The following is an 18,918-nucleotide window of genomic DNA, read 5'->3' on the forward strand; positions in this document are numbered from 1 at the left end:
TGAATAAAAAATTAGTTAAACTTATTAATATCATAATAATTTTGAAAACTGACAACCAAAAAATGGAAACACCTTTTTCCTGTTTTCATGTTTTTGGTTTTTAGTTTTCAAAAATACAAAAAACTGAAAACAAAAAACGATACCAAACAAGCCCTTAAAAATTCAAATGAAATTTAATTTTCAAAGCAATGTTAAATAGGGTAGCTTGTAAAGGAAAAATATGACATCATCCATGTATTTTGAAGGGAAAAAATAAAATAAGAAAGTGACACGTAGGCGAGATGACATCAGCGGTTGTTACTTTAGTATATATATATAGATATATAGATATATAGATTATAACGTAAATTTTATTGCTCAAATTATAATATCAATTCACCAAATTCCAAAATTTTGAAACAAATAATCAAATAATATCGAACTTGAAACTATCCTCCACATCGATGACGATGGCAACGGTGGGCAAATATTACGAGTAGTTGATTAAAGCTTGTGATATATTTTTGCAACATTTTGGCGACAAACATAGCATGTATATGCAATTGGTTGCTTGAAGCTGTTAGCCTGTTACTCGGTCATCTTTGTTTCGCAAGGTGTTGCATTTGAGTGCAATTTTATGTGATGATCTCTAACTGAAGTCTGAGGACAAGCTTGTTCTTATTCAGTGATTACTGTCCCCTGCTTGCTCCGTAGTACTGCATTTCAGGCTCTTTCACACTCCATTCAGGTTGATTAGATTAGTTCATCCAACCGCAAATTCATCTTCACAAATATTTCTCTGCTCTTAAAACTTTCAAAATTTCCTGACGTGCATCACAAATATTTCAGTTTTAAAACTGAATGAAATGATTATCTTTTTCACGCAAATAGTTTTACTTAAGAGTACATACTGTACGGATAATGGAAGTAGGGGTGAGCATGGGACGGGTACCCGTACCATTAGTACTAACGGTTCGGGTACCCGATTACCAATATCACTAAAAGTGATATCCATAAACCGAACTGATAAGTTCGGGTACCCGGATTTTCGGAACGGTTATCGGGTACCCAATAAAATATCCAATAGTGATCATTAAACTTAATAAATTAGTTATTATGATATATTTTAACACTAATTAACAACAATACCACATGATCTTGACCAAATTATTAATTATATTACTAATCAATGATATTATATAGTGATTATGAAGTAAAGTAAGAGTTTAGATTTTGGAAAAAATAGATTTAAGTAGGATAAAAAAATAAAAAATTGCTTATCGGTTCGGAACGGGTAACCGCTAATTTTAAAATGATACCCAATAACCATACCCGATAACAAATTATCGAAACGGGTACTCGAACCATTATGGTTATCAGATGGAGGACCCTAATTTTCAGAACGGTAACGGAACGGGTTTTCGGGTTTCCGGTTTTTCGGGTAGTTTTGCTCAACCCTAAGTGGAAGTGGAATAAAAAAAGAAACAAATAAGTCGTTTAGTTAGATCTTTTGGCATGTTGTTAGAATTTATTCTACCAATTTTATTATTTTGTTGGGGTTTTAATGATGAAATCTTATACTAAGGAGTCTAATTCTACTCCATCTACCTAGAATCCCATACCCACCTCACTCTCTAAAGTTTCACAATCAATTCCATTAATGAAGGCTAAATCCACTATTGGGAATTGGATTAGTATAAAATTTAGGATCCACCTAAAAGTATAACGCGCCTCATACGTTTCTTTGAAAACCCCCAAAACCATGTAGCTTAGCACGAATTCATAGTGTACAAAAGAATACTATACACTAAGCTCTCATTGGTAGAAAAGGTATTTTTTAAAAATTTTTTTATGTGGGTCATCCCTCTTTTTATTTGAATTTCAAATCTTATTTCTAATTTTTAAAGTTTGAATTTTATATTAATCCTAACCTTTCAATTACCTAATTTAATTTGGTATATAATTCAAAGCAAAAATGTCTTTTGACTTTTTTCCCTCATTTTTTTCTCTCCAAATTTTTTTCTCACTTCAGTCCTCATAATTTTTTTTTTGGAAAAACGACGGGGAATTTATTATATTAAATTAAGGTCCGCCAAAGTCATAAGGCTTTGCGGGAAAGGTCCACAACAAACAAATTTATCACAACCCCTAGTATCCCACCTTGCCACCAAGTGAGCTAAGGTATTCCCCACCCTTTTAACATGATCTGAGAGAAAAAACATGAAGAAAAAGACTTTGAATTTGAAATAGAGCAAATATCATCTAACAGTAGATAGAATGGAGAGCATTCAGTCGATTTTTGCTTGGCACCCAGAATCACAGTAGCCGAATTAATTTCTAAATTCTACTTTTTAAACTTTCGGGTAGGCTATGAACAAGAAAACAACCATCGTAATCGTGACCCGTACGATTACAATGAGTGCAATAGAGATTCGACTTGCGCTTGGGAGTAATAGAAGAAGTCATAGTATTAGGGTCATTCACCATTATCGATCAATGAGAAGTTAAGAAATCTGAACTAGAAACTCAATTGCCAGAAACTCGAAGCAGTAGAACAGAAATTAGGGTCCAAAGAACACCAACACGAGGCAACCACAGAAATTAGGGACCAGAAATTTGAAGAAGAAATTCGTAGAAGAAATTCAAACTAGAAAAAAAAAATTGTAGAAATTGAATTTAGGAATTTAGAAAGTAGAATTTAGAAATTTAGGGATTTAGAATTTGATTGACTCCGATACCATCTCATCCGCCCCTCCATCAAAGTGGATTTTTTATTTTTTATTTTTTTCGAATTTCTGGTCCTTAATTTATGTGGTTACCTTGTGTTGGTGTTCTTTGGACCCTAATTTCTGTTCTACTGCTTCGAGTTTCTGGCAATTGAGCTTATAAATCGAATTTCTTAGCTTCTCATTGATCGATAATGGTGAATGACCCTAATACTATGTCTTCTTTTATTACTCCCAAGCGCAAGTCAAATTCCTATTGCGCTCATTGTAATCGTACGGGTCGTCACGATTACGATGGTTGTTTTCTTGTTCATGGCCTACCCGAATGGTGGCTGAACAAATATGATTGACGAGGGGTGAACTAGGTTGTTGAAATTAATCCTCCCTTGGTCAAACTAAATTTATAAACACTTAACCAACCTAAATACTAGTATAGAGGCAAGTCAAGAATCGAACCCAAAGGAACGGTAATGTTCAAGCACTCTCAATTATGCGCCTAAGCTAGGTCGAAGACGAAGGTAAAGGTAACACTAACAACTAACAAAACAAACAACCAAGGAAATAAAACACTAGGAACGGGGATCAACAAGTAATCATGACAATTGCAACAACTTGGGACAAGCATGCCAATCAATGGTTGTGAAGACTAATGATAAGAGCAATAAATTGGAATCAAAGAGTTATCTCCTAATCGTTAAGCTAGATGTCTCTACGAATAACAAGCTAAGAGAATCACAATCCAAACCAATCGATAATTGCGATTCCTTAATCAATTGTTCGTGTCATTAGCAATTACAATGCAATCTATTATAATTCTCAAGGCCTAATCGAATTACACACATGCACAATTTCCATTAATCACTTTAATCTCAACAATCAATCAACACACTCCCATATTAATCACAATCAATCAATCTTACAAGTTTCAAGAATCATCATCAACTACACTAATTAAGCATCAAACATCAAAATCAATCCAAACAAAACAATAAGATGAGATAGAGTTAGAAATGCTCATTGATAATGGAGAAAATCTTCAACACAATTGTCACCATTGAATCTTCAATCTCTCAATCACCATTGAAATTCCTTACTTTCTCTCTCTAAAATCTACTCCTAAACAAACCCTAAAACTAGAGAGAGAAGCTCTTAATTAAGATAAGAATATGATCCAAATTATGTCTAAAACTTCTTACATAAATCGGTTAAGGAAAGGTATTTATAGAGGTGCGGAAAAGGAAAACGAACGAAGCCGGAAACAGGGAGGAGAGCCCGCGCAGGAAGAGGTGCGCACCCTCTCCCAAGCCACGCACGCCCGCACTGCAAGGGTGTGCGCCCGCGCGGCTGGGCTGTGCACCCACGCGCCTGGCTTGCGCGCCCTCTCCAAACAGGGTTTCTTCCGACTTTCTTTGCCGCTCGTGCGTCGATAATGTACCCGTGAGCTCCGAATGATGCATGATGGTATAGGCAGTAAGTTTAAGCACTTTTGGTGGGTTCGATACCACTTATTCATGAGAGCACGGCTCGAGAGCACAAGAGCTAGAACTTGGAGCATCTACTTCCTTGCATCTTGAGCTTTCTCAAAGCTATGAGCTTACTCCAAAAGCATTTTCCAACTTAGAAAATCATCAATATCGAGACCCGAACCTCGTACAATACCTACAACCACATAAAGAAGAGAAATAAAGGAGAAAAGTATTGAAAAACAATAAAAACACAAAACAAGAGAGAAAAGGGAAATAAAGGGAAAAAGCATAAAACTAAGCATTTATCAAGAAAGAACGCTATGAAAAGAAAGAACAACCTAAAGCTCATCAAATGAGTGCCATAAATGGCACTCATCAAATGTCCCCAAGCTTATCTTTTGCTCGTCCTCGAGCAAAACAAAACCATGGGAGAAATGATGAGCTTATTCAAACAAACAAAAGAAAAAGAGAAGTGACAAGAATATATACTAACTCACTTTCGTAGGAATCACGGTCAATTTTAGCAACAATTGACAAGCCATTTAAACCCCTAGATCTCCAGAGAGGACGAGTAATGATCTCGTAAGGGTTTCCTAAGAGATTAACCAAACAAACAAGGCAAAGCACGAAAAAGAAGCAAAAAGAAAACAAAAGGAAAGAAAACAAATGTTCATGAATGGACTTTTGATCGAGGGTGGAAGTAGGTCGTTGGGACTACTAACCCTAACCAAATTAGAAATTTATAATACCTAAACTTACACTAAACTAGTTAGTGGCAAGTAAAGGGTCGAACCCAAAAGGACTAAGTGTATCAATTTGTGCTAATTACACTACTAGGAAAGCTTGTGAGATAGAGAGAGGTTCAACTAAACACAACTAAGAACAAATAACTAAAACTAGGGAAAGTGGAATCCAATTACATCAATACATTCAATAACATCATACAATTAGATGAAAATGACCTTGATTAGGAACAATCAACATATTTAACTCACTCTCGCACAATTAAGCATGTTAATTATCCTACTAAAATAATTCACTCTCGTGCAACTAGCCTAGCAAAGGTATGGAAGAAATTAGGGCTCTCAACTAACTCACTCTCGCACAATCGATTGAAAGGACAATTAAGAACATAGAATCAATTAGCTAGAAAGATTCTAATCCATAAAAGCATCATCCATACACAATAATCAAGAAACAATTCCATACTAATCACAATCAATCATTCAATTTATTAACATAACCTTCATCCATTTCCCTAGAACAAAATCTAAGCTAACATAATGAAGAAAGACATGGAAAACAAGGTAAAATAAGAATAAAAACAAGATTAAACAAATAAAATAATTAATCTACTCAAATCAATGAACAAAAAGCAAAAACTAAGAATTAAGCAAGAAATAAAGATGAGAGAAAGTTAGAAAATGCTCATTGAATAGATGAGAAGAAGTTCCACAAAGTTGCTTCTTCAACCTCTCAAAAACTCCATGGAAATCCAAGCTTTCTCTCTCTACACTACTCCTAAACTAACCCTAAGAGAGAGAAAATAAAATTAGGCTAAACTAATCTAATCTATCTAAAAAATGTTGATTAAAAATTTTTAGAAAATAACCCAAAGAGGGTATTTATAATACAAGCTAAAATAATATAAAAGAAATTAAAAAGAAATAAAACTAAACTAAAACAATTAAAATACTAAACTAAAAACCAAAAAAAACAAAACTTAAAATAAAATAAAATAAAAGAAAATGAAATGGAAAAATAAACTCAAAAACCCCCAAAATTCCCACCCAAACCCACGAAACATCAGCCCCCAAACTCCCCCTTTCTCGTGGCTGCTCTAAAATTTCATCACCATCACTCATCATCTTCACCCTTCATCGAAAATCATCATCAAGCATCATCACATCGCAGCCGTTCGATTTTCATTAAAAGTCACGCGCGAAGCTCGTGAAATGGTTCGGTTGAACCATGGGTTGGTGCGGCCGAACTACGGGGTTGGTTTGGTCGAACCATGGGTGTGTTCGACCACACCTCTTCAAATTACAAAACCTCAAAAGTTTCTGACTCGAACTTCGACCGAACTCCTTTGGTTTGCTCGAACTTGATTAATTGCTATTTTCTCTGATTTTGGGCGCTTGATTGAAGTGAATTGTTGCGATTTGTTGGCTGCTACTGTTGCGGTGGTTTTGGCGGCTGACGGATTGCGAGTTGGTTAGGATTGGTGGCGAAATGGGAGGCGCAGCAGGTGAGGTTGGTTTGTGGTGATGGTGGTTCAGGTGCGGCTGGGTTGGTAGTTCAGGTGGTTTGGTGAATTGAGGTTGGTGGTTGATTGGTGGCTGACGGAGGTTGTTCTTGGTGTGAGGTGAGCTAAGGCGCTGTGGGTGGTGTTTGCGTGGGTTTGGTTGGAGGTGGTGAATGGAGATGAATTTGAGGTGAGTTGGAGGTGATGAATGGAGATGCTGCTGCTTTGGTTGTGGTGGCGAGCGGTGACTGGTGCGGCTGCTATGCTGGTGTAGCTGTTGTGGTTAGTATGGTGGCAGCAGCAAGAGGGTGATGAGTGGTGTGACTGTTGGTGATTGAGAATTGTGGTGCGGCTGGTGGTGGATACGGAGGTAAGGTGATGAGTTGCTGTTGGTGTGCGCTGTTGCGACTGCTAGGTGTGGGGGTCTGGTTGTGGTCGTGTGAGGTGGTGAGAGCAGTGGTGCTGCTGCTTGGTGTATTGGAGGTGAGTGGTGTTGTGAGGGGGGCGCAGCAGCTCAGTGAATTGGAGCAGGGGGTTTTGGTTTGTTTTGGTGTGGTGGAGGATAAGAAAGGTGGGGTGACGGATAGGAGGCAGCAGGGGCTTGATGTTGTGTGGCAATTGAAAAGCCTCGGCTTGGACCTTGAACTCGAGCCTACACAGAAACAAACCCGAGGGTGAAACCGAGACAAATAAAATAAAATAAAATAAAGATAAAGATAAAATAAAATAAAAATAACTTAAAAATAAAATCAAAAGAAATTAAATAAAATAAAGAAAACAAATATGAAAATAAAATAAAATAAGAAAATGAGAGAAACTAGGAACTTATTAAATAACAAGAACTAAAAACTTAAAATATAAACATAGAAAATAAGATAATTTAAATAAATTAAGAAAATAAGCTAAAAACTATTAAAAACTACTAAAATACTCAAAATAAAGATAAACGACGCGAATAAGCAAATAAAAGAAATAAAGGATAAAAAGGGTTAAATTATTGGAAAAATAAGCCGGAAAACGACTCAATAAACACCCTAAAAGTGACATAAAAGTCACTTATCAACTTTTTGCAAATGTACAAGCATAAATGAATGCAAATCTTTCTAAAAAGGTAAGGGAGTGCACCTTCTAAGATATTTAAGGTTGATTGAAACATAGGATATGCTAAGCATAGAGAACTAATGGAACACGATTCACTTTCATCTCAAAAACATTTTAGCACATTCTCCCACTTAGCTTCAAATATACTTTTTAGTGAGTGTCTCTATAGTTCCTCGAAGGAACCGGAAAAACAAATATATTTTAGGTTTCTCGACATCTTGACTTTGCATACCCTCTCCTTAGGCTTTAACTCATAATGCCCTCCCCCGATATGTGACTCAACCTCTAGGTCAAAAGGGCTTTCCCAAACGTTGTAACGTAAGAGCAAAAGGGTGAGGGTAGGCTTAAAATTTAGAATTTGGTGGTATTCCTAATTAATTAGTGAAGCAAAAGGGTGATCAAACCTTCTCCTCATAACCAGTAATCACCAAACAAAAACAAACTAACACCCCCAAGCTTATTTAAAACTATAACCACAATCATATATACAAAAAACATAAGAACGCTTCCCCCCAAGCTTGAACAAAGCATTGTCCTCAATGCTTAAAATAGGGAGAAAGACACTTACATCAAAATGTTTTTGAACTTTTTCATTTTTCACTTTTTTCAATTTTTGCCAAAGCTTTTTGAATTTGCTTTGCTTTTTTTTTTTTTTTTTTTTTTTTTTTTCATTTTTTCATTTTTTCAATTTTTTCATTTTTTACTTTTTAACTATAGACGGCGTTTTCAACTTTGCATTTGAATGTCCTTGCCTTTTTTTTTTAAACTTTGGATAGCTTTTTCATTTATTCACTTGCCATTATTCACAAGATAAACAAAACACAAACTTGCTTACAAATAAGAACCAATATCCAAACTCATATACCACAATCTCCAATAGCATGATCATTTTCTTCACAAAAACAAAAAAAATGGAACAAAAAGAAACAAAAGGCACAAAGTTCTAAAGATGTGGCTTGAAAAGAAGGGAAAAGGATCAAATGGTTAGCAAGTAGGCAAATGGAAACCCAAGAACTAAAAATAAAGAAGATTATCCTAAAAAAAAGAAAAAATTACCACCCCAAAAAGGTGCCTTTGTCCTCCCTAGATGGTTCGGTCTCGTGTTTGAGAATTATGAGTCAAGATTGAAGATTAGGTCCGCAATAGTCAAGGATCTCTGTCGCTCATGCAAGATATGTAGAAGGATTGAAAACAATGAAACCTCACATGATTGTAGCAAAAACTCACTATTAGCTTCAAATTCACCAAAAGGGAGCAATTGCAAATTTTTTTCAAAAACAATAGAATCCGTCTTCAAGGTCCCAAAATTTCTAAACGACTACCTTAGCATACTCTATCCAAGAATTAACCAAACATGCACTCAAACCGTGCACACCGTTACCATTTAAGAATAAAAGCATTCAACTATTCAAGTCCAAAATTATTATGTCCAAAGCAAGAACAAAACAAAACATATTGCAAATTTGCCTTGATAGAAACAAAAATCTTTTTGGAAATTTTCAAGATAAAGAACATGGAAATTCATATACAAATGTGCATGACATATATGAATCAACATCCCACCAAACATGATAGAATACCCTCCCCCAAGCTTGAATGAGACAACATGCTCAAACATAAATCAAAGAACCCATGGAAGGGGAAAAGAAAAAAAAAATAAAACCAACAATACCAACACATGTCCAACAAGGCATAAACCATTAGATAAAGAGAAAGGAAAGATATTACCGGATGTTAGGTGGATGTAAATACCGCAAATGACCCAATTTGACCTTTCAAAGCCAAGTTCATCTAGAATTGAGTCTTGTTTTCCAAATGCTAGCAAAATAGGAGTCAATCTTCCTTGATTCTTAATCCAAGCCAATGCACCAAAGTATATTAAGTCATGTCCCTAGAAAAAGGCACACAAACATTTCCATGAGAGAAAATCTATTCTAAAAAGAAAAGAAAATGAAAGCAATAAAACATGGGTTACTTCCCGATAAAGGCTTGCTTAAGGTCCAAGCTTGTCCGCTCTAGAAAATAATATTGCAACGAACGCAAGAGCTTGTCAAATGCACTACTACACATTTCATAAGATAGAAGGTAGGCAAATGACGGGAAGAGGATGTGTAACAAGCTTAGTGCACACCCATGAGGAGAGAGATGCCAAGAAAAGGAAGAAAAATCAAAAGCAAATTCAACAAAATAATAAAAAGAAGAAGAGGAAGAAGAAAAAGAAAAAGAAGAATAAGGAAAACTCTCCTTAAAATGAAATTATTGGACATAACCTCAAAAGAGTCTAAATACTCATGGATAGAAGAATCACAATTATGCACAAAGAGACTCATCAAGATGGGAAGGAGGGTTAGGGTTTTCGAAATTAACACTCTCTTCATTCTCAACTCCTTCACCATCACTCAAATGCTCACAAAAGGGATCCTCACCCCCTCTTGGTTGCTCAAAATCATCATCATGTGACAAATAATGGATGATGATTCATCATTGAGTGAACAAAACACATCACAAGAAGGCATGGTAAATAATGGAGAAAATTGAAACACACCATTAGCATCAACTTGAGCATGCACTTCATCATCATGAACAAAAAGGGAAATAGAGTTGAAAACATTTGTTCTAGGTTCACTAATGCGATCATGTGACAAATCATGGAAAATCATGCTAATATCAAAAGAAACAAGACATTGCACATCAATATTAGAAACATGATTACCCCTATTATAGACAACCCTAGCAAACCAAACATAGAAATCCCAAGCATCATCAATTGACAATGCTCTAAATTCACCATTATGCATGCATTCAACTTCATTCCTAGTTTGTTCATTCAAACCAAAGTAACAAATCTCAAAAGCCTCCCAAAGACTACAACGATTATAATATAAAAATCCCTCAAGTCTATTGAAATATTCGTAAAAAGGCTTATTGTCATATTAAGGAAATTAGAGACATGCCATTTTTTTTTTGCAAAACAAACAAAAATCAAATAAAAGAAAAGTATATACAAAGACCTAGACTTAAGCAATAAAAAACACTCAAACATAGACACCGTTCCCCGGCAATGACGCCATTTTGACGAGGGGTGAACTAGGTTGTTGAAACTAATCCTCCCTCAGTCAAAATAAATTTATAAATACTTAACCAACCTAAATAGAGGAAAGTCAAGGGTCGAACCCAAAGGAACTGTAATGTTCAAACACTCTCAATTATACGCCTAAGCTAGGTCGAAGACGAAGGTAAAGTTAACACTAACAACTAACAAAACAAACAACCAAGGAAATAAAACACTAGGAACTGGGATCAACAAGTAATCATGACAATTGCAACGACTTGGGACAAGCATTCCAATCAAAGGTTGTAAAGACTAATGATAAGAGAAATCAATTGGAACCAAAAATCTATCTCCTAATTGACAGGGTAAAGTCGTATCCCCTAATAAAAAATAATTCCTAAGTCCTCTAACTAAAGCAGATAGGGAAGTAGGGTCGATCTCCACAGGGAAACAAGTCTTTCTATTCCTAATTAACTAAAATAATCTAGATTATGAAGTAACCAATATTTATATTTAAATATGAAACTAAACTACTAAGATTTAGAATAGGGAGAAAACAATATATAAAAGGATCTAGGGCATAGGTTCACCAATAAATAATATTCCAGGGTAGAATATAATAATCATTCATCAATGCATACATCAATCAGATTGTAAAGGGCTTTCGCTACGTATTATAATCACACAATTAATTTACCGGTATTAAATCTCATCTTTCGAATCTCGACTTAACCATTTATAAATTGACCTGCCTATTAAAACTAGACCTAAACATTAATTCTCATCTGTCGAATCTCGAATTAATATTGCCAAACTCATGCATAAAAGACCAGGCCTAATCTACTCACAGAGCATTAATTCAATCAATAGGAAATTAATCTAGCATTGATAATTAACAACAACAAATTACCCCTTCATATTATTTATGGATCCCCATAAACCCTAGAAATAAAACTACTCACACATAGTAGAAATTAAACTAATCAAAGCAATAAAGCAAGACATGATAAAAGGAATAAAGTAAATAACTAAGATTAAGAGAAGAGAAATCGTTACCAAAATAAATATGGAATTAAGAGTAGAATTAAGAACAAAGGTTTAAGAGAAAGAAATCTAAGAGAACAATTAAGAGAGTAAAGAAAGAGCCAAAAGAGAGAGGAAAAAGAGATACTAAAATCGTATTACGGAGGAGTATTTATACTCCGTACAAAATCCTAAACTAAAACAAATTAAAACGACGCTAATCGTCAACTAATAAATACACGCGCCCGATCGGGCGAGGCACCGCCCGATCGGGCGCGCCTTTTTGCTCCCTAATACTAATCTCGCGCCCGGCCGGGCGCTTCACCGGGCGCCAGCCTTAGCTTCTCCCGCCCGGCCGGGCGCGCCTTCGGGCGCCAGCCTCTTTGGCCGGGCGGCTCACTTGGGCCACTGTTTGGACTACGATTGGGCTCCAATACTTCGGGCCAATCTGGGTTTTCTCTTCCGGTCTTGAATACTTGGTCCAAATGCCCCGGTATCACCTATACCGAGCCCTTAATCACCGGTTCGATGGCTCTAACCGGCCCTGGGCTACAGAATCTGGTCGTGCTTCTCCAATGTTCGTGATTGCTCCAAAATATCTCGGGAAAATACTTCAAAAGCATAAATCCCTGCAAAAGTCAACCAATTCTACGAAAACACTAGAAAACACCAATTAGTAATAAAAGTGGCTCTAAAGAGCCAAAAACACTACTAATTATGACCAAGGGACGGGGGTAAAATACTATATAAAATAGACACATCAAACTCCCCCAAGCCAAACCTTTGCTTGTCCATAAGCAAAGATCTCATCAATGAATTAATAAATATACTTCACCCCAAAACGTAAAAAATCAAGCACAAACGATCCAGGGTAAATCAAATAAACATGCTTCAAAGTCAACCAATCAAATCCATCCAATTACCTTTCTTCCCTAACAATTGTCAAATAGAGCAAACCACAAGAGCATATAGAATTCAAGACTAGTGCTCACACACTCAACTCTCATTTATGTGGCGAGTAAAAGATGTACTCGATCGCTCTCCATCCAACCCCCTTTATGTGAACAATGCCCTCCCAACTCACACTCTCGTGTGTATAAAACAATGAACGCTCAATCCTACTAGTCGACTCGAAATACGCCAAATCATAACTTGCATTGATAAACAAATCTTCACATTCATACAGTTCTATGCACAAAGGTCGGAAGGTCTTTAAAGCTTGTAATGTAAGGCTAGGGTAAAGGGTAGGATAAATTTGGGAATAAGTGAGAGAAAAGCTATGCTTAAAGGAGCCATATCCTAATAAAACCCATGATCAAAATAAATAATGATCATACATCTCCTACATAACCAATTCTAACATCAACCAAATATACTCCAACCATAATAAATAAACCCAACTCTTACAAATTCACTCATAAGATATAATAATGAAAAAGTAGAGTGAATAAACAAACTTTATTTTCCAAACTTGAATTTTTCATTGAGGCTCAAAATTATTTTCCTTTGATCAACCTCCAACTAGAACATTTGAACATTTTTTTTTCTTTTGAAGTTCACTTTTTTTTTTACACTTTTTTTTTTCTTGAACTTCTCTTTTTTTTTCTTCATAATATCATGCTTTATTTTTTCAAGAAAATATAACTCTCAAACTAATCAAAAATAAACATGAATAACAACAAAACAACTTCTCAAAAACCCACCCAAGTTGTGCAAATAATAAGCACACCACAAACTCCCTCACCTCACTCAGTAATGGCTCCCCCAAGCCAAGCTTGGGACTAGTAACCAATGGGGCAAAATAAGCTTTTAATGTGGCTAATAAACAACAAAAAGTCAAGACAACAACATGGGTAGCAAGAAGGGAACAAATGTATCTACAATATCTGGAGGCTACCTAAAAGAACAAATGCCTTCGTCCTCCACAATGTGCATAATAATGAATCATATAAATATTACTAATAGTTGCAAACCAATACTCAAATTCATTGACATACCAGGAACTATGGAACTATCACACATTCCTTAACAAATCAACTAGTCAAGCACTATATTCACAAGTAGTTGGACAAATTGACGCATGCTAAGGTTTCAAGGCAATCAAACACCAAATCATGATCAACTAATCCACAATGCTTATCATCAAATACCAGGAATCAAAACAATTTTCTCAAATAAAGGGCACAGGGAAGCATAATTTACAATTCATTGGAACGTACTTTTGAATTTTTTATTTTTGAATTTTTTTTATATTTTTATATATATAAGAAAGCAATAAAACTAACCTAGAAAGCAAGAAATCTAACCTAAGAAAACACACCAAAAATAAAAGAAAAGAGAAAAAGAAATATACCAAATCAAAATCTCCCCCAAGCCAGAATCAGACAATGTCCTCATTGGCTCGGGAACTAGCCCAACATAGCTAGCCCTGATCATCCTCATCCATCGAGCCGAAACCCGCACCTCCACTGCCACCTGCACCACCTGCACCAGAAGAGCTACCACCAAAATAATCAGCGTGAAAACTCCCCCCCGCCGATACCCCGAAAGGAATTTCCTGGCCGTACCCGAAGAAAGAAGAATAATCAGTGTAAATACCACGGGCAGTGGGATCCCTATCGTATCCCTGGGGTGGAGGCTGAAACCAGTCAGGGTGAATAACGTCGTCGGGAATGTTGCCCCGACGAGCATAATCATCGTACATAGGGTAGAGAGCTCTACCCTGGTTCCTTTCTAGGTACCCTAACCTCTGGTCTAAGGAGCCTACCATCCTCCTAAGGTCAGTATGGGAATGCTTGATACGTCCTAAGGCCTGACCTATACTCTAAAGATCCCAAACTGGGTCAGAGTCAACATGAGGGACGGAGTGGGACATACGAGGTGGAGAGAAAGCCACCTCGGGCTGAGGCTGGGGTGGTGGAACTGGTGGTGGTGGTGCCTGCCCCCTAGCGTTGGCAACTAAAACATCATAAGTGTAAGAAGGTTGCCCTGGGGGAAAAGCGGTCAAGTCAGGACTGGGTAGGGGAAAAATGGGCAAAGGTTGCTCGCTCCCAGTCCGAATACACCAAAAGGGTGTCTGCTCGCTATCCGGTCTAACCCACCCCAACTCCTCAAAATACCTAGCAGTCATATAGGTATCTGATCCACAGTTGGTCAGCTGGTGGGGTCCGTCCACTACAAAACCGGCCTTTTTCACTGCTATTCGAGTGATAAGGCCACCTAAACGGATAGGGGTCTTGGAAGTGGTGCTGGCCGTGGCATGCCTACTCAAATGGTGAACTATAAACCTACCTATGTTCAATTTCCCGTACCCGTACACATAGTGTCCTATGACAGCTAGTTCATTAGATTGGGCATTATGGGGCTCGGCCCTACCTAAAAAACACAAACCCGCAAAATCTTTGCCAGATTTTTGGGACAAGGTGGTGAATAGGTTTGGTACTAGCATGTTGGGGGTCGGGGGTAGGCAAACCAGTCAAAGCATAATATATGTCACCCATTTTATAGTCCGCATGCCATTGGTGATAATTCAGAATTTAATTCAAATATTTTACAAAATTCTACAAAAGTTAAACTAATATTTCTATTGTTTAACCTGAAAAATAAATTTGGCCCATTTCTACTGCTAACAACATGGAAAGTGGACAGGAATTCATAAGTAAGTTCTCGGAAAGTAGGATAGTGCATATCAACAAATTTTCTCATGCCAATGTCATTCAAAAATCGTTTTACAAAATCATACAAACCAAATGATTCTAGGGTAGGGCGGTGTAGCCTCCGAGAAGGAATTACCTCGCGGCCGATTAAGTGCTCTAGCCGCTCCTTTTGCTCTCGGCTCGCAATCCGGATCGTCGGCCAGTACGGAAGTTGCAAGTCTGGGTCGTATTCCTCCCTCGAACTGGAGCTCCTACCGAAAATGGACCTAGCCCTCTTTGAAGCCATGTTAGGAAATGGGTTTGAAAAATTATTGAATTAAATTTAAAAAAAATTTATATGAAAGTGTAGAGGATGAAGAGAGGATCCCAAATATGTAAAAAGATTTGAATTTGGTTAAGGAATGAAGGAGAAATCTTAGAGAAAAGGTAGAGAGAATTTGAGTTTTAGAGAGAGAAAGTTATGAAGGTAAGAAGAAATGAAGGAAGAAAGAAGGAAGGGAAGAAGAAAATGACGCGGACGCCACTCGCGCCCGGTCGGGCGATCTAAATTGCAAAATTTGCCCAACTCTCGCGCCTGGTCGGGCGCCCATCGCCCGGTCGGGCGATCTAAATTGCAAAATTTGCCCAACTCTCGCGCCCGGTCGGGCGATCTAATGTTCAGATTTTCTCATGGTCTCGCGCCCGGTCGGGCGCCCTTCGCCCGGTCGGGTGATCTGTAGCTCTAAAATTTCGCCCTTCTCGTGCCCGGTCGGGCGAGGCTTGCCCAATCGGGCGGACAATTTAGTCCGTAAACGACATATTTTGCGCCCGGTCGGGCGAAAAAACGTATTTTTGGACCCTTGCTCTCGCGCCCGATCGGGCCCGAGACTAATTCGGCGAAAAATTATTTTTCTTCTTTTCTCCAAAATTTGGCTAACTCTTTTCCTTCAAACCTGTACAAACACTCATAAAACTCATTAAATTCCCTCATCTCTCCTCTCATAAGAAAAAGGAAAGAAAAACTAGTCTAAAAAGCATTAAAAGTACGGGTTGTCTCCCGCAAAGCGCTGGTTTATCTAGGTCCCGCACGACCTTCTTACCAAGTACAATATCTAGGACCCTTGGCCTAACGCTTGATCGGGTGGTTTCTCACCCGGTCTAGCGGTGTTCAGGCTGTGATGCGGCCTCCTGACATACCCTGTGGGACGCCAAATCACCTTATCTGGTGGATCCTCCTTGACTTGGATTGGGGGATCTTGAATGCTACGCACTAGAAATATTTCTTCGATCGAAGGTTGCTTCAAATTGTCATTGCGTTCAACACTTGCAACTCGATCTGGCGGAACACTTACCGTAGGCTCGATTCGCAAAACTTGCTCGATCGGTTCCACCTGTTCATCCTCGAAACCAAGACCAACATTGTAGAGTGCTCTTTCTATTGCATCGACTTCCTTCTGCCATTTGTCTATCTCATATGAAAAGGATGCAACACAAGATACCGCCTCCAAGGGATCTTTTTCAAGAGCTTGGGGCTTGTTAGAATAATTTTCAACCACATTAACACTGAAACATTTCTCCTCAGTCATGGAGCTTTTAGGGGCATTATTCAAATTAAAAACAACTTTATCATCCCCTACTGATAATGTTAACTTACCACTTCTTACATCTATGACTGCTCCTGCAGTGTTAAGGAATGGTCTACCCAAAATAATTGGGGTTTGCATATCCTCAGCCATATCAAGAACAACAAAATCTACAGGTATATAAAATTTACCTACTCTAACGGGGACATCCTCTAAAACACCTAAGGGGTATTTGAAAGAACGGTCGGCCATTTGTAGAGTTATATTGGTAGTTTTTAATTTACCCATATTCAACTTAGAACACAGATAATGGCATGACGCTAACACTAGCACCCAAATCACGTAATGCATTATCAATCAAGAGATTGCCAATATGACAAGGGATAGAAAAACTACCCGGATCTTTTAATTTAGGTGGAGACTTATTTTGAAGTACGACACTACACTCTGCAGTGAAAGCTACCGTCTCTACCTCACTAATAGACCTTTTTCTCATCAATATTTCTTTCATAAATTTTGCATACGAGGGGATTTGTGTGATCAATTCGGTAAAGGGAACTGTTACCTTCAAATCTTTTACCACCTCTAGGAACTTACCAAACTGCTTATCCAAGTTTGTCTTCAATTGACGATTGGGGAATGGAAGTTGATAATTGGCTTTGGAGCATTATTACTCTTGTCTGGAGTAGCCACCTTCTCTGGAGTTGTACCCTGCAATGTAGAATTAGATATGTTAGTATTATCCTTTAGCCCTGCAGGGCTATCAACTACATTGTTTGGTTTAACGGAATCAAGATTAGCATTATTTAATAAAACAGGTTCATCATCTCCGGGCATAGAGGGCCCTTCATAGTTTGAACCACTCCTTAGAGTAATTGCAAATGCTTGATCCGTAGGCCTAGTCGGCTGTGCCGGCAGAGCTCCCTATTGGCGGGCTTGTAGGGTAGCGGAGAATTGCGCAATTTGATTATCTACAATTTTATTATGCGCTAGAATTTGATAAATTGTCGCATCTCTGCTCTCCATGTGCTTTTTCATATTAACCAACATTGCTCTAATTTCCACCAGAGAAGGGTCAGAAGATGAGGAGGGTTGTTGTGGTTGGTTCTTCTGGCTAGCATTGGGATGAGGATGATAATATTTCTGCTGCTGTTGCTGTGGTGCCTATGGTTCTTGTGGTGGTGGATTTTGAACATTAGTGCTCCGGTAGGAAAGGTACGGATGATTCCGATACCCAGGATTGTAAGTGTTGGAGTATGGGTTATTCTGCCTATAAGCTTGGAAGGCATTAACTTGCTCCACGGAACTCCTACAATCTTGCTCCCAATGACCTACAATACCACAATTTTCACAGAAAGCCTCATTAGAATTATTATTAATCGCAGAAACATTAGCTACAATAGCAGTGCTCAGATTATCTAATTTTTGGCAAATAGAGGTTAGTTGAGCTTGCAAAAAGGATACAGAGTCGACACTATGCTTCCCCTTGTTAGCAAATCCTCTAGGGTTCCCATATTGGGAATTGTGTATCGCCATGTCTTCAATAACCTGAACTGCATCTTCAACATCAAGATTCATAAACCTCCCACTAGCTGCAGAGTCTAAAATTATTCGAGAAGAATTTCCAAGGCCATTATAAAAGGCTTGGATTAACTGCCATTGTGCTAAATTATGGTGGGGGCAATCTCTTTGTAAATCCTTGAACCTCTCCCAAGCCTCATATAAAGATTCATTGGCTTCTTTGGCAAAGTTCTGGATCGCACTCCGTAGTACGACTGTTCTCTCTGCAGGATAATACTTGTTATAGAAATTCAAAACAAGAGTTTCCCAGTCAGTTATACAAAGTATAGTTCTATTTAAACCATTAAACCACAATTTAGCTTTTCCAGTTAAAGAGAAGGGAAAGAGAATCTCCCTGATTTGGTCTTGAGTGACCCCGGCTTGCATGATGGTGTTGCAATATTGACAATAGTCAGCAATGTGAAGATTCGGGTCTTCACCCTTGGCTCCACTGAATTGCTTCCTCTCTATCATCGTTATAAATTGAGGTTTAATTTCAAATCGAACCCCATCAAGAGCCGGAGTAGGGGTGAGATGTGGAAAATCCG

The 18,918-nt window shown here is 37.8% G+C and overlaps 1 non-coding gene across 1 annotated transcript; it reads left to right on the forward strand.

Moving 5' to 3' along the window:
• The first annotated feature begins 18,476 nt into the window (after positions 1–18,476).
• LOC145637616 (small nucleolar RNA R71) lies at positions 18,477–18,583 on the forward strand. Its single transcript, XR_014114380.1, has one exon. It is a non-coding gene; the product is annotated as a small nucleolar RNA R71 (small nucleolar RNA).
• Positions 18,584–18,918: the final 335 nt, after the last annotated feature.

This window comes from Chenopodium album, chromosome 6, assembly GCF_948465745.1.
Source record: "Chenopodium album chromosome 6, dcCheAlbu1.1, whole genome shotgun sequence".
In the NCBI taxonomy this organism is placed as follows: Eukaryota; Viridiplantae; Streptophyta; class Magnoliopsida; order Caryophyllales; family Amaranthaceae; genus Chenopodium; species Chenopodium album.